Source organism: Crotalus tigris, unplaced genomic scaffold, assembly GCF_016545835.1.
Source record: "Crotalus tigris isolate CLP2741 ecotype Arizona unplaced genomic scaffold, ASM1654583v1 scf7180000024461.5605484, whole genome shotgun sequence".
NCBI classification, from domain to species: Eukaryota; Metazoa; Chordata; class Lepidosauria; order Squamata; family Viperidae; genus Crotalus; species Crotalus tigris.
The window spans coordinates 1,748,147-1,764,343 of record NW_024100632.1 but is presented as its reverse complement, the minus strand read 5'-3'; the positions used below and the strand labels follow the sequence as shown (position 1 = coordinate 1,764,343).

At 44.0% G+C, this 16,197-nt stretch overlaps 1 long non-coding RNA gene across 1 annotated transcript in view; it reads left to right on the top strand.

Annotated features, from left to right (window-relative positions):
* Positions 1 to 8,477, top strand: part of LOC120303279 — a 62,799-nt gene extending 54,322 nt beyond the window's left edge. Inside the window, exons 11-13 of the long non-coding RNA XR_005555394.1 lie at positions 7,038 to 7,210; positions 7,722 to 7,815; positions 8,368 to 8,477. This is a non-coding gene — a long non-coding RNA (uncharacterized LOC120303279). The remainder of the gene's footprint in view (positions 1 to 7,037; positions 7,211 to 7,721; positions 7,816 to 8,367) is intronic.
* The last annotated feature ends 7,720 nt before the right edge of the window (positions 8,478 to 16,197 follow it).

Genomic DNA, 16,197 nt, shown 5'->3' with positions numbered 1-16,197 from the left:
TTGGAGGCTGGACATTTCTGCGATAATGTAATTCATGCTCCTTGCCAAATGTAGCTGAAAGCTGTGTCGGTTTAAAAAGAGGGGTTCCGTAAAGAGAGAATGGGTGGACAAAAGCTGATGTTTTGTTCTTTTTGCCTTAAAAAAATAGCACGAGGGAGGGAGGGAGGGAAAGAAAAGACGGCTGCACATTGGCTCACAGAAATCAAGGCTTGGACTGTCAAGAGCACTTCAAAGTTATCAGCTTTGGATGTAAGCAGGCCTTGACTTATGACCGTTCATTTAGTTTTGAAGACAGGACAAGAAGCAACCGATGGAAACTAATCAAGGAGAAATCCAGGCTAGGACTAAGGAGGAATTTCCTAAATAGTGAGAATAATTAACCAGTGGAACAGCCTGCCTCCAGAAGTTGTGGGTGCTCCAACACTGGTAGTTTTTAAAGAAGAGATTGGACAACCATTTGTCTGAAATGGTATAGGGTCTCCTGCCTGACAGCGAGGACAATTATCCAGTGGAACAACCTGCCTCCAGAAGTTGTGGCTGCTCCACTACTGGAGGCTTTTAAGAAGAGTCTGGACAGCCTTTTGTCTGAAATGGTATTCGAGTACGGGGTTGGACTAGATGACCTCCAAGGTCCCTTCCAACTCTGTAATTCTATGTTCTATGTTTTAAATCCTTTTGTCACGAATTGGGCAGGGGGCATTTATAAGTCTGCAGCCCAGTTTATTTCCAATTTTTCAGCAACTTCCCTTCTTTTTTTTTTTTTAATGCCTGGCCTTCCAGCTCCAGAGACATATCTCATGCCAAATGACTTTAAAAAGGGGGTAAAAAAATAAATTTAATTCTAATCATGGTGTTCCCATGATTGCCACTTCCCATAAAGGGGGGTTGGGGTCAGTGAGACGATCTTGGGGACGTCATCTCCTTGTGACTCCCCTTTCCATTATTCCTGTCACACCAGCCTCGCTGCTCTCCCCATTATTTGTCAAAAAAAAATATGAAATGTTACCACGAACAAACCAATTAAGATCTGAAATGGGCTTCACGTTCCCCAACTCTGTTCTGGTTCAGGTTTGAAAAGGAGAAATCTATGCAGGATTGTGGGAGAGGGCCAGCTTGCTTCACTGGAGCCCAGCATCTCAATAATGTAGCGGAGAACATTTGTAATGATGTCCTAAAATATTAAACAAAAAAGCTTCTTATTTATTTTTTTCCCTCCCCCATCTGTGGGCCTGTTTTCGTTATATCCATCTCCCGGTTTCTGTGGTGGACAGATGGGAAATTATGGTTGGTTGCACCATCAGCCAGATGTTCTGTCTGGATTTGGCGTTTTTTTGTCCACCCATCAGTCCTTCCCAAGGACCTGGGAGAGGCAGATGTTGTTGACTGATGGTGTCAGAGGCCCGTTGCAGGATGTCAGTTGTTTCAAGTCAAGCTGCCTTTTGTAATTGACTGATGGGGATTTTGTCAGTGCCGACGGTGTTCAAGGGGTGCTCCAGATGTTTTGGGATTGCACCTGACTATTGGTACCATCTTTGTTTTCTTTGGCCATCGCTGTTCGACTTCTATTTGCAGGCCTTTGTGTTTTATGACTTGGATACAGGAGAGAATATTTGCAGCTCAGAGTCCTTGGTACTCTCTGAGCTTGGTGGTTTTTTTGGTAGATGTTTCAATACCTAACTGGGTAACATCATCAGTTCTAGAAGGAAGAGGGGTTTGCAGAAAGGAGGAGGAGGAGGAGGTGGTGGTGGAGGAGGAGGAGGGTGGGATCCTTGGTGCTCTCTGAGCTGGGTTGTAGGGCCAGGCAAGGACCACTTCAGAATAGTTTCCATGGAGCAAAACTAAAAGAATCACAGCCTGTGATTAAACGTGTATTTATTAAACTTTTTTTTATATAAAGAAAATACAGTAAAAGAGAGCTTCAGAACAGAGAAACGGCTTCAGTTTCCTAGATCTGTTTGGCCATAAAGTTCTTCTTTAAGTTAATAAAGTTAGCCAGCAGAGCTCCAATTTCTGCTTTTATCACAAGATTGATGTCACCTTTCTCCAAGAGAAGCGCCTGCAAAGGATCGTTCCAGGCCACGGAAGATGGCCTGGAGACCCGCCACGGGCTCGGGGTGGTGAGAACCATGATGGATGTTCTTGATTAGAGGCAAAGGGTTACTTCAACCTTGCAGCGGGCTTCTTGCCTGTATTTAGCAGGTGGACCACAAGGACAAGCACCCGTCTGGGAGAGGAAGAAGACATTGTATTTTTTCCGCCAGGCTGTTAATCAGGAAGTGACAGGCATCATCTTTGGCAGTGCAGCCTTCCATAAAGATTGTGGGCCTCTCATCATCTTCCCGCTGGCAGGAAGAAGCTGTCCCAGGCATCCAAAGTTGGGGAGGGAGATTGCGAGGCTTGACAGAATCGCCCCCTCGAGGCAGGGAAAGGGATGGGTGGGGCAGGAAACAAGGGAAGGAAGGAAGGAAAACAAAGAAGGAGGGAGGAAAGGAAGAGAACAAAGAGGGAGGGAGAGAGGGAGAGAGAGAGGAAGGAAGGAGAACAAAGAAGGAGGGAGGGAGAGAGAGAGGAAGGAAAAAAGAAGGGAGGGAAGGAGGAAGGAAAGGAGGAGAACAAAGAGGGAGGGAGGGAGGGAGGAAGGAAAACAAAGAAGGAGGGAGGGAAGGAGGGAGGAAAGGAAGAGAACAAAGAGGGAGGGAGGGAGAGAGAGAGGAAGGAAGAGAACAAAGAGGGAGGGAGGGAGAGAGAGAGGAAGGAAAAAAGAAGGGAGGGAAGGAGGAAGGAAAGGAGGAGAACAAAGAGGGAGGGAGGGAGGGAGGGAGGAAAGGAAGAGAACAAAGAGGGAGGGAGGGAGAGAGAGAGGAAGGAAAAAAGAAGGGAGCTAAGGAGGAAGGAAAGGAGGAGAACAAAGAGGGAGGGAGGGAGGGAGGGAGGGAGGAAGGAAGGAAGGAAGGAAGGAAGGAAGGAAGGACAGGTTCATGTCCTCTCAGTAACCATTTGCCCATCTGTAGACAAAACATTTTTTAAAAAATATCTCTCTGTTTTACATTTTTAAAAAAAATTAAAAGGAAAGACCAAAACAAAACCCCGCAAACCAGCCAGGCAGTAAAAGAGAAGAAAGAAAACAGATGGCCGTTGTGTGGAAACCAGGGGGAAAAGAACAAGAGAACGAAGTCCTCCAAAGAACAGCCCTTGCAGGCTGGCATTGCCCAATCTCGGGGCACCTCCTGGGCACCCCCCTTTTCAGGCCTGAGAGGGAAGATGGCACTCACGGTGAGAGACACCCCCCCCCCCGCCCCACTGTCGTCTGAAGATAGATGTGTTGCTGGCTACGGGGAGCAAGAAGCGGTGGGAGCTGCCGTCAGCCCACCTTGCAATCCTCTGGCTGGCTCCGATGTAAACCTTAGAGGTGGGAGGGAAGGGTTAGATCAAAATGTAATTTTCTTTTTTGCAAGCTGAGGTGGGCAATCTGCCCCAGGGCCTTCTAGCAACCACTTCTTCTTGGCAAACGATGCTCATAAAAAGGTCAGACTCGGCTGGAGGGAGAAATGGTGGACGTTACACAGGGGGAGGAGGAGGAGGTGGTATAAATGGTTGATAGAAGGTGACCAGATGCTCTTCCTGGTGGTTTCCCCTCCAGTTTAGGTTAAAGTCCAAGGACCTGGCTCTCGGTAGTTAGGGAACACAGAAATGACAGAGTCGGAAGGGGCTTTAGAGGTCTTCTAGTCCAACCCCCTGCTCAAGCAGGAGACCCTCTACCATTCCAGACAAACGATTGTCCAGTCTCTTCTTAAAAACCTCCAGTGGTGAAGCCCCCACAACTTCTGGAGGCAAGCCTGATCAATTGTTGATTCATTGATTAACAGTTAACTGATTAATTGTTCTCGCCGTCAGGAAATTTCTCCTTAATTCTAGATTGGATCTGAGATAACAGAGTTGGAAGAGACCTTGGAGGTCTTCTGATGAGAGAGGAGGAGGAAGAAGAAGAAGAAGAAGAAGAAGAAGAAGAAGAAGAAGAAGAAGAAGAAGAAGGAGGAGGAGGAGGAGGAGGGAGGAGGAGGAGGAGGAGGAGGAGGAGGAGGAGGAGGAGGAGGAGGAGGAGGAAGCTCACTTGCCTTGATTAAACAGATTTTTCTTGCGTGCTTGAGAGCTCACGGAAATCACCCCCTGCTCTTCTCATCCATCCTTCCTTGCAAATGGATGCTGGAAGTTTTGGTTGCAGGCTAATGTGGTGTGAAGTAGCTCAGAAGAAAAAAAAAAAACCTCGGGAAGGAAGTACAAATGAAGGACTTTGGGGAGGATTGCCGCATTCAGCTTTGATTGCCACATGATGGGCTGCTGGCAGATGTCACCCCCTCTCTCTCCCCCCCCCAACCCTTGCTTCCTGAAATTTCAATTTTGAGAAGGAGACCGTGCAGAATGCATAAGGGAACAGAGAGATCACGGGAGAGTCTGGAAGATCCACCTTTATCTAGGTAGAATGAAGTTGTCCAAGATACATACGGTAGAGACCTTGTGGAGGACTATGGGGTTAGGCAAGCATTTGTGGTTTAATACAGGTGAGAAGAAGGGAATTAGCACGTTCACTGCCACAGAGGGCAATTGACAGCTTCATAATGAAGGGAAGGACTAGGGATGGTGCGATAGAAGTCCTTCAGGACCTGAGGGGCTGACTCAGAGAAGAGGGGGTCAACCTAGTCTCCAAAGCAACTGACGGCAGGATAAGAAGCAATGGATGGAAACTGATCAAGGAGACTTCCAACCTAGAATTAGGGATAAATTTCCTGACCGTGAGAACAATTAATCAATGGAATGGCTTCCCTTAAGAAGTTGTGAGTGCTCCATCACTGGAGGTTTTCAAGAAGAGATTGGACAGCCATTTGTCTGGAATGGAATAGCGTCTCCTGCTTGAGCAGGGGGCTGGACTAGGAGACCTTGAAGGTCCCTTCCAACTATTCTATTCTATTCTATTCTATTCTATTCTATTCTATTCTATTCTATTCTATTCTATTCTATTCTATTCTACTCTACTCTACTCTACTCTACTCTACTCTACTCTATATACTCTACTCTACTCTACTCTACTCTATATACTCTACTCTACTCTACTCTACTCTATATACTCTACTCTACTCTACTCTACTCTATATACTCTACTCTACTCTACTCTATATACTCTACTCTACTCTATATACTCTACTCTACTCTACTCTACTCTACTCTACTCTACTCTACTCTACTCTACCCCATCCCATCCCATCCCATCTTTCACACAAAAGTGAGCTCAATCCAGAAACTTTAATTCTATCATTTTTTTCTATAGTACTATCCCTCCCTCCTGGGTTTTAAATGAGAAGCATTAAGGTGTCTTCCTAAATTCACTGAGTATCTGTGTCTTCCTCAATACACTATCACTGCTCAGATACATCTGGCAGAGGAGAAAGCTTGGATTCTATGAATCATTTGGGCTTAATCATCATGAGTCCAACTGCTAATCGTAAAACATTTATGACTCCACCAAATAAATAGCAAATTTCAAGAGCAGACTATTTCCATTTAAAGCACTAATGAAATGTGAAAAGGGCTTTTTTTTTTCCTCAGCTATCTGATAGCTACGTTTGCATATTTTGAAGTGCTTCCATTTGTGGCTAATGCGAAGGCCCATAAAAGTGGGCTAAATGTACATTTTATTAAAAGGCTAAAGTTTTGTAGGTAAAGAGTGGCAGAGGCACAAAATTAGCCACACTTCCTATCTGTTGGAGGTTACACAATTGCCTGATTGATGTAACCGAAAGTCATCTCTGCATGGATGTTCAAATGTCGGTTTAGTTGGATGGAAACTCTGTTCACTATTTATTAATTAACAATGAAATCTGAGTGAGATCATAGACTGGGAAAGGCCACTTCAACCAGTAAGTTTACCATAGAACATAGACAACTTTATCATTCTGGACAAATGACTTTGCTTCTGCAAAGAACTTTTCTTTCTGAATCAGTTTCTGACTTTTGGATGGGACGGTTTGATTCGGACATGGAGACGGCGCTGGGTCAGTTTTATAAACCGAACTGAAAACTCAGCTTGAGCCAAAGCACCCAAGGGATCTGAATCCTTGATCTGAACGCGATTTTGGATAGATGGATAAATGGACGGAGAAGCGTTTGCGCCTACTTTATAATTAAGCGATCACTCTAGCCTAGCATTGACTATTCAAGGAAAGAGCAGGAAGGTCAAAGATCTGGAGTAAAAGTAATTTCCTAGATAGATTCTGAGTTTATCTGTCACGGAGAAATCCGAAATGGACTTTCTGATTATGTTCTCCCAGTGAGCTATGGATCTCATTAGCTCAAAATGCAACCGGTAATGTATAGATTCATGGACTGTCTCCAACGGTATGCATTGGTATGATAAATAACGTGGATTAAAGTGATAAAATGAAAAGATTAAGCTAGACAGCAATGGACTGGAAGACGTTTGCTTTGAGGGGTGTTTTTTTTTCCTCTTCCCCTCTCCCTTTTCTTCTTTAAATAGCAGAATGCCGTTTATTGGTTCAATTAATTGTTTAAACTGCCAAGCGGATGAAAAGTAGTGGGGACTAAACAGATGCTGATCACGATTCAATAGTCATTAAGGAAGAAAAAGGAGTCATTTCCTATGCATGATTAACTTCTGCCAGCCAATGTTTCATAAAGCAGATGATCAGAAGAGGATTAATTGCTCCACAAATAGCCTCTTTGATAGCTGGGGGAATGTCAGCCCGTGACTTGGCTCTGCTACCACGTGTAAAGTTTTGAGTTAGCGAGACTTGACACAACAGAGCCATCCCTGATCTCAACTGTGTGTATAATGGTGTAATTGTGAGAGGGATCTAGGTGTCTTGGTGGACCACCTCTTAAGGCTGAGCCAGCTGTGTGCTGCAGCTGCCAAAAAAGCCAACGCACTCCTAGCCTACAGAGGGATAGTATCAAGGTTGTGTGAAGTGTTTGCATCCCAAAGGCGCTTTCTGAAAAGGTAATTGGATTTTCTTTGCTTTTCCCAGAAGACCTTTCGCTTCTCATCCAGGAAGCTTCTTCAGTTCTGATGGGAGGATTTTTCTCCTCCGCCATTCAGCCAGAAGCATAGAAGCCTTTTCAAAAACTCACCTTTGAGAAAAACCGTGATCTGGATGACGGAGAATCTCCACAGACATTCGTATGGCTTTGTACTGCTTTGGTAAGGTTACACTCAGAGGACGGCTATCTAGTTCTGGTTGACACGAGGGGGGAAAGACGCTGAGATGCAGAGAAGAGCAACAAAGATGATTAAGGGCCCGGAGGCTAAAATGTACAATGAATGTTTGAGGGAACTAGGCATGTCTAGCTTAACGAAGAGAAGGATCAAGGACGACTTGATAGCAGTCTTTCAGTATTTGAGGGGCTGCCACAAAGAAGGGGGGGGGGTTCAACCTATTTTCCAAAGCACCTGAAGGCAGGAGAAGAACTAATGGATAGAAATCCAGGAGAGAACCAATCTAGAAATAAGGAGAAATTTCCTGACAGTGAGAACAATTAACCAATGGAACAGCTTGCCTTCAGAGGCTGTGGCTGCTCCATCACTGGAGGTCTTTAAGAAGAGACTGGACAAGCATGGGTCTGAAATGGTATAGGGTCTCCTGCTTAAACAGGGGGAGTTGGATTAGATGACCTCCAAGGCCCCTTCCAACTCTGTTCTGTTCTTATTTTAGCCTAGTTCAGAAGACTTTGCAAACCAGGTGTCTGCCGGTCAAGTCCTCCTTTCATCTTCCGCCCGTATGGGATTAAACGAGTTTCGAACAAAAGGTGAGATGATCCCATTTTGTTGGAACATCACGGCTGAATAAAAACCCTTTCTCCCCTGGTGGAAGGCCCTACCTCCATTTTCTGGCCACCGATTCTCGAAAAGGAACACGCCAAATGCCTGCCGCTTGCTTCTCCCCGCCCTCCCCAGCAGCTGTTTGGTTATAGATAAAAACTGCCCATCAGGACGCCGTCTATCTCCATTTGCTCAGGATGTGGGTCTCACTGGGTGCCCGAATAGATATTTCAAAACGAGGCCCATAAATCTCAGACACTCTCTCTTCACAAAGGAACTGACCCCCATCAAAGCAGCTGCGTTTAGAACTTCCGACTGCTTGGGGGGGAAATGGAGCATCGGAGCGCAAAACATTATCTTTGCCAAGGGAAAGGAAAAGAGGAGGCGGGCAAGCCAGGTTTTATTGCAGCTTCTCTCCTGGGAACATCTGGCGATTGTCTGGATCAAGAACACAGCTGATATTCCTGGTTTTTTTTTTTTTCAGGAACAGAGGAGGAAGGAAACCCACATAAAAATTATTCCCCTTTTTGTACATACAGGTGGGTGGATGTGCCCTTGACCCATCACGAAAGAAGGACTAAGGATTTTCTGACACCCATTTTTCCCCCCACACGGGGATGCTGCAAGGGTGTGTAAGGATGGAAAAAACGGTGGTAAGTTCCCCTCCTTTTTTCCCCCAAGGCCATCGTAACTTGGAACGGTCAGTAAACGAAGCGTTGTGAGTTGAGATCAACTTGTATTTTATTTATATGGTCTTATTGTTTTAATACTGTAAGCTGCCCAGAGCGATCCTGTAGTCAGATGGGGCGGCCAATAAATTTAATGAACCAATAAAGGCAGGACAAGAAGCAAGGGATGGAAACTAATGAAGGAGAGAAGCAGCCTAGGACTAAGGGGGGATTTCCTGAGAGTCAGAACAACTTGCCTCCAGAAGTTGTGAATGCTTTGAAGTTTTATTTTAAAGAAGAGATTGGACAACCGTTTGCCTGAGATGGTATAGGTCCTCCTGCTTGAGCAGGGGGCTGGACTAGAAGACCTCTATTCTATTCTATTCTATTCTATTCTATTCTATTCTATTCTATTCTATTCTATTCTATTCTATTCTATTCTATTCTATTCTATTCCTTATTCTGTTCTGTTCTGTTCTATTCTATTCTATTCTATTCTATTCCTTATTCTGTTCTGTTCTATTCTATTCTATTCTATTCTATTCTATTCTATTCTATTCTATTCTATTCTATTCTATTCCTTATTCTATTCTAGCCATCAGCGATGGACTGAATTGGGAAGAAACTTTGCCAGCAGCTACCTGAAATAGGAAAAGGAGGGGGGGGTGTGGCTGAAACCTTCTCTGTTAATTGAGATGTTTGCTTGAAGCCAGCCAGCCAGGCGCTTCCAGCATTGCTCGTGCGATGATTAGCGCTGGTTATCAGCAGCATTGAGCTCCTGTTCTTCTGGGTTTTGCGATGACTGGGGCTGGTTTCCTCCATCAATGGAAAACCTGGTTCCTCCAGGCTAGAGAGAAAGCCTGGCTTCATTCATTTCCAACAAAGGAAGTTGGCAAAGTGTCTCTCAATTAGATTTCTCAGGTCAAACATCGTCCTTTTAGAAAAGGGTGACATATATCCCATTATCAAACCCAGTTTGTTTCTGCCTGGGTTAGCCAGACAAGAGGCATGAACTGTCAGTCGGTTGCCGAGCAGCTAAGTTGCGATCATGTGACTGCAGGGGGTGGCCTGACAGTCGTTAAATGAGGATACAGATCCTAAGTCGCTTTTTTCAAGTTTGGAGGTCATCTTCAACCTTTGTTCAACAGACCGTTGTAAGCCGAGGATGACCTCCAGTCCACGTTGTCTGGATTGGCTGCCTAAGAAAGGCATCACAATATGTGTGCAACCTGGGAGACGACACTACAACCTCTGGCAGCTAATTAGATTTAGAATGCAAATCCAAATTGTAAAAAAAAGCAGCCTGGGGGTTGGAAGGAAAGCGAGGGCCAAACAATTAAAACAAAAAACAAAAACAGGAATGGTGTCCTTCAACGCCACTGAAAGCATTTGCACAATTGTACACGCATGTGTATACAGGGAATAACCGCGGATGAGTGCAATCCAAGAAGATTTCTATGTAGGATTTTTAGGAGATAGAGCAGCAGAAGGGGTGGAGCAGGCTGAGGGACATCTTGACGCTTGCACATATATTGCACGTAGTAATGAACGCACTTCCCGCATGTTGCCCCATTGTAGTTTCAATGGGGCAAAATGCCGACTGAGAAATTCTGGGAGTTGAAGTCCACAAGTCATAAAAGGGCCAAGTTTGAAGACCCCTGGATTAGTGGGTGAGATGATAGATGTCTTCCAGTACTTGAGGGGCTATCATAGAGAAAGAGGAGGGGGTCTCTTATTATTCTCCAAAGCACCAGAGGGGCAGGACAAGAAGTAATGGACGGAAGATCATTAAACCCAGATCCAACTTAGAACTAAGGAGAAATTTCCTGAGAACCTCATCGCTTGTCTTCCTGAATCTTTGTTACAGTAGAGGTACCTATTCTCACCTCTCTTCTCTTTTTCTACTCCCATCGCCATTCCTAGTTGCCTGGTTACTGGAGGCTTCAAGAGACACTCCGAGGCTAACAGGCAACCCAGATACACAACACTCAGCTCTTCTCCTTCCTTTTGTGCAGCGCAATTCACTTGCTTTTCCCATCCAGCTCCCCTCGCAGAAATTCTCCTGGTTTAATTTATTTGGGTATCGCTTTCCACCTCCTTGGTGCATTTGCAAACACACATTCACAACTTCTGGAGGCAAGTTGTTCTACTGGTTAAAATTGAGAACAATTAATTGATGGAACACATTCAAATGCACTTTCAATCAATGCAACAACTTGCCTCCCCCGGCTTATGGGGAGGTTTTCAAGAAAAGATTGGGTAACTGTTTGTCTGGGATGGTGTAACTCTCCTGCCACGGGCAAGGGTTGGACTAGAAGAGCTCCAAGATCCCTTCCAGTCCTTTGATTCTACGCCTTCTGATGCCCCAGTGTGGAGATCTTCAAATGAACTTCAAGGGAGTCTATGGATCAAGAAAAGATGGAGCCATTTAAATCACAATTCCTCCCTTGTTATGATGCTGCCGAGAGTCCTGTACCATTTTACATTTTGTAATTAAAGAGGAGGAACAGATGGAGGTTGCCATAACAAAAGCAAGGAGTCTATTAAAATAATATTTGCACCTCTTCTATTGTCTTGCAGTTGTGAGAGCTCTTTGTCACTCAGGTTGTCTAATGAGCACCATCACACCTGATTCTGGTCACGCCAACTCTTATTTACAAGGAAAAAAACAAAACCCTTATCGTCTCAGCGTTACAAGGTGAGGGAAAGAATGAGAAATTGTGGAATCCATAAAAGGATTCTGCAAGACACTTCGGTTCGTTACAAGGTGGTGTTTTATATCACTGGGTGACAACCAGCTCCCCTGGGAACAAATATGCATCAATTTATCCTCTGCACAAAAATCCCCCCCCCCTTTAAGAAAAAAGAAAAAAGAAAGAAAACAATTTCTCACCTGCTTTTATGATGGATCTTCTCAACTGTTAACTTTTCATGCAGTCAGTTGTATCACTCTGATTCAGTTTGGGTACCAGATGTAGGAGGATTCAAGCTGGTCATTTTTTTCTAAAGTGTATTATGAAACTGATTAGAAAAGAATAAACAGCACTGAGCCATTCTTTTAGAGATTTTTTACTTGTCTAAACAGAGAAACAGCATGACTACGGATGGACAAAAAGAAGCAACAGGAAAGGGAGAGACCTTTGACTTCCTGGTGGCTTCCCCATTGATTTTGCTTGTGGGAAGCTGGAAGGGAACATAGAAAACCAAGACATAAAATGGGCATAAGACTGTAATAGTTACCTAAGGTGAGAAGGACTGCATTATCCTGATGTTAAGGAACAGATTCAAGAGCATCAAGCTTCGAAGCATCTGTGTATTCTAACAATTAGAAGATGGAAGAGGCTTCTCCACGAACGAGATTGAATAATACATTGAAATTGAATTAATCTTATAGGAATCTTATTTTCCCTTCTTCCTAGTTTCTTTTACTCTGCTTTCTTTTACTTTGCCTGAACGCGGAGCGGGAGTCCAAGATCCCTGCCAACTCTGTTGTTCTGTATTCAGATCCTTCACCCCACTTTTCCCGATCTTGCAAGAGCCTTTTATAACAATGCATTTTAACCACCGATGGGGTTGGATGTGTCAATGGCTCCAGCAAGCAGAACTAATCTGAACAGATGAGGTGCTGTTTTCATCCGTGAAACTCAGCTTGTTCTTCAGGACAATTAGGCCAAAGGAAATCTCCGGAGATAACAATCTGTTCAGGAGAGGAGGTGGTGGCTGTTGGGATCAGAGGTACAGGGCTGAAATCCAGGGTTTTCTGATCACAGGAGCTGAGCTGGGCCAGGATGGGGGTTAGAACTGTTAACAAAACACTAGAGCAAGTACCCAAGATTCAGGAATTCATCCTTCAGGTTTATTTTTGTAAAAAACAACAGAAATGATCAGGGGTCTGGAGGCTAAATCTATACAATGAACAGTTGCAGGAACTCAGAATGTTCTTCTTTCTAGAGAAATAAATGGCATCTTTGAAGGGCCCCAGTTCACGCCGATGGGCTGATTCAGTAAAGAGTAGATATAGGCCATCAATAGCTATTGAAGCAAGGAGCTTCAAACTTCTAACGAGTACATAGAAGAGCAATAAAGTTGATAAAGGGCCTGCAGGCTAAATTGTAGGATGAATGGTTGAAGGAACTAGGTACGTCTAGTCTAACGAAGAGAAGGGGTCGGGGTGACATGATAGCAGTACTTCAGGGGCTATCACAGAGAAGATGGGGATCAACCTCTTCTCCAAAGCACCTGAAGGAAGGACAAGAAGCAACAGGTGGAAATTATTCAAGGAGAGAAGCAACCTGGAACTAAGGAGAGACTTCCTGACAGTGAGAACAATTAACCAGTGGAACATTTTGCTTCCAGAAGTTATGGGTGCTCCATCATTGGAGGTGTTGAAGATGAGATGAGACAGCCATTTGTCTGGGAATGGTTTAAGACTTCCTGCTTGAGCAGGGGGTTGGACTAGAAGACCTCCAAGGTCCCTAGGTTCTATCTTCAGCCCCCAGGACAAAGGTGGCCTCTCTTGTTTTGCTGTGATGACATTTGTGTCGGTGGAGGAGGACTTGGAAATATTTCCCTTTAATCCAAATTGTCTCTCTGCTCACCGCCCGGTCTAAATAGTCTCATTGCTTTGGGGGAGAAAAATCTTGGGAGGAGACACCTCGAACCACGTCAACTTAATCTTTGGAGCATCGCCTGTTTGCCATTCAGTTGTTCCACATCTCATTTCTCCTGGGCTGCAGCATCCCATCTCTGCAATATGTTAACCATCAAGCAAATAAATAGAGAACACCCAGCAAGTGAGCTCCACTAGGAACATTGATTTCATATAATGCACCATTTATTTTCAATTATCGTGGTGCTTTCTGCTCCTTCTCCGGTGCCTCCTCTTCTTCCCTTCCAATACCCTTGCTGGTGCGTTGGTGACTTTGAACAGTCACTAAACAAATAAGAGCGCTTCCAATATTTCTAGAATTAAGAAGCTAGCTTGAAGAGAGAATGCAGGAAGGGATCACTGTTGGCCTTGATTAGTTCTTCAGCAAGCCTTGGGGTTGTGAGCATCTGGCACTTAAGTGTGCCCTTGAAGATCCCATTTTGTACAAGAGTGTGCAAACACCCGGGTCTTTTGTGCAATAAAACCCTTTTCTGTCCACCCTGAGAAGGCCAGAAATTATAACTTGCTGGGCTTTGTTAGCATCCTTAAGGCTCTGTGTATCCCTGCCCTCATCCATCTTCCAGGCCTGTGGTTGTCCTGCAGTTCTTTAGTCAATGTCATGGGCAGGAATTCTTTATTTCACTTTGCAAGATGGAACTCAGCTGCTTTACTGCATTCTGCCTAATATTTGCTTTTCGCCTGCCTGCCTGCCTGCCTCCCTCCCTCCCTTCCTGCCTCTATCTATCTATCTATCTATCTATCTATCTATCTATCTATCTATCTATCTATCTATCTATCATCATCCGTCTCTCTATTTACTTATCATCTATAGTCTGTCGGTCGTCTGTTTGTCTGTCTGTCTATCTATCTATCTATCTATCTATCATCTATGATCTATATATCTCTATCATCATCTAGTTCTATCATCTATGATCTAGTAGTCTATATCTAACTGTCTGTCTGTCTGTCTGTCTGTCTGTCTGTCTGTCTGTCTGTCTGTCTGTCTGTCTATCTATCTATCTATCTATCTCCTCTTAGCTTTTAAAATTATTATTTTATATTCCATGCCTCTTATGATGGTCTATAACTAACAATAAAGATTTAACTGAGAGAACTTTTGTTTTTTTCTAAAAGAACTATACCAAGAGCTTTTGTGCTGTTTTTTTTCTTTTCTTTTCTTTTTGGAAGTCACCTGTGTCGCTGTCGTGAGTTCCCAAGACCTGAAAAATGGGCACAGATGGCAAACGGTTTGGGGCAGCAAGGGCAAAAAAGGTTCACAAACCTCTCAGAAGCAAGTAATATTCGTCATAACTAATTATTTCTTTTTATTTTTCAGGGAAAGCCTGCACTAATGAAACACAGCTGCACACTAATGTTTAGTTCTGCAAAGCAAAAAAGAAAAAAAAACTTCTGGATTGAATGTGTTGCCCTTTTCTTTCACAAACCACAGGCTGTTAATTATCTAAATACAGCCCCTCCAAGCTGGCTGAATGAAGATTAATTAGTTTTTGAAATAATCACTACATTGATGCTGGGGAAAAAAAATGTGGGCTGGGCTTTGGAATAAAGGCTAAAAATTAGCCCCCTTATTTTTTCCCCCCCTTTGTTTCTCTTTGTAGAAGACCAGATGAAATTTGTCTCTGTTGCGTTGGCAGAGAAAGGCCATTAATCAGCCAGGCAGATGGTCCTTCCTGAGGTCCGAAACACAGGGGAGAGCACGACAAAATCTTGCCCGTGAAAAGAAGCAACGGATTCTCCTGCTTGGACAGGCTCCAGATTTGATTCCTGAAAGGCCGCATGGCGAATTATCGACTTTGAGATGCAGAAATCAAATTTTAGGAGTGCCAAAGGAAGTCTCCAAACTTAGAATGGGATAGAAGCAGGAGGAAGCATAGAATCGCTGGGCTGCAAGGGAGCTTGAAGGTCATCTAGTCCAACCCCCTGCTCAGGCAGGAAACTCCTCTACCATTTCAGACAAATGGCTGTTCAGTCTCTTCTTAAAAACCTCCAGGGTTGGAGCACCCACAACTTCTAGAGGCAAGTCGTTCCACTGATTGATTGTTCTCACAATTTCCAAACCTTTCAGGATAGAAAGAAAGAAAGCTGTAAGTCTAGTTTTCAATGGACACATTTGTCTTTTCTCGTTCAGATTAGCAGAGACCGTTCTGGGGGAAGGAAGAGAGGTTGCTTTCTGCTTTTATTCAACAGAAACCTCCTCCACAGAGCACAGCTGGGTGTAAAGTGGTGATAAGGGAATCAACTCTTTCAGTATAACTATATTTTATTAAGCTCAGCTTGATAGGGAGATTCCTATCTCTGTCTGAGATATCAGCCCACTGGTTTCTTTAAACTGTAACTTGAATCAAAGCCAGTTTAGTAGGAAGGAAAATAATGAGATCTTCTCGAAGTTAAGAAGACTGCCTGCAGAAATAGAGAGATCTAAAAGTTGCAGTGCAGAATGCTGCATGGGTCGGCAAAATTTGTCTGCTATCTGAACCAGGGCCAGGAGATGTCAGGGTTGACCGTTTGAGTTTCACCACAAAAAAGTTTTAAAGCTCCACCGTCAATCAAAGTCACACACGCCACCAGGTTAAAATGTCTTTCAACCAGCATTATGCCAACCCAGCCAGTATCTTTAGCTTAGTGCACTCCATGACTCCAAGTAAATTAGCTGAGGTGAAATTAACTTGCCATGATTAGCAAATTGTGCAAAAGACAAGGGCTGTGTGGTGCTTCAGACTCAGTTCCCCAAAAGTGCTTCTGCAGTTCTTTAAAGCAGCTGCATCTTTTTTTTCTTTCTTTTTTTTTTTGGGACTTGGAAAGCTGCCCACCGTAGCAATCAGATAATCCTGGATAAAGACACAGTGCTTTAAAGAGAAATGCTGCCTAGTGTCTCAAAGTACCCTTGGATGAATGGAATCCAAACTGCAGCACGCAATCACAAAATAACCCCCTGGGTAAGAGAATCAGGACCACGGAGAGCACCAGATAAATCCTGTCTTTGTATTTCCTGATCTGGAAGAACTCCCCATAGGAAGAAAAATTCTCTCCGA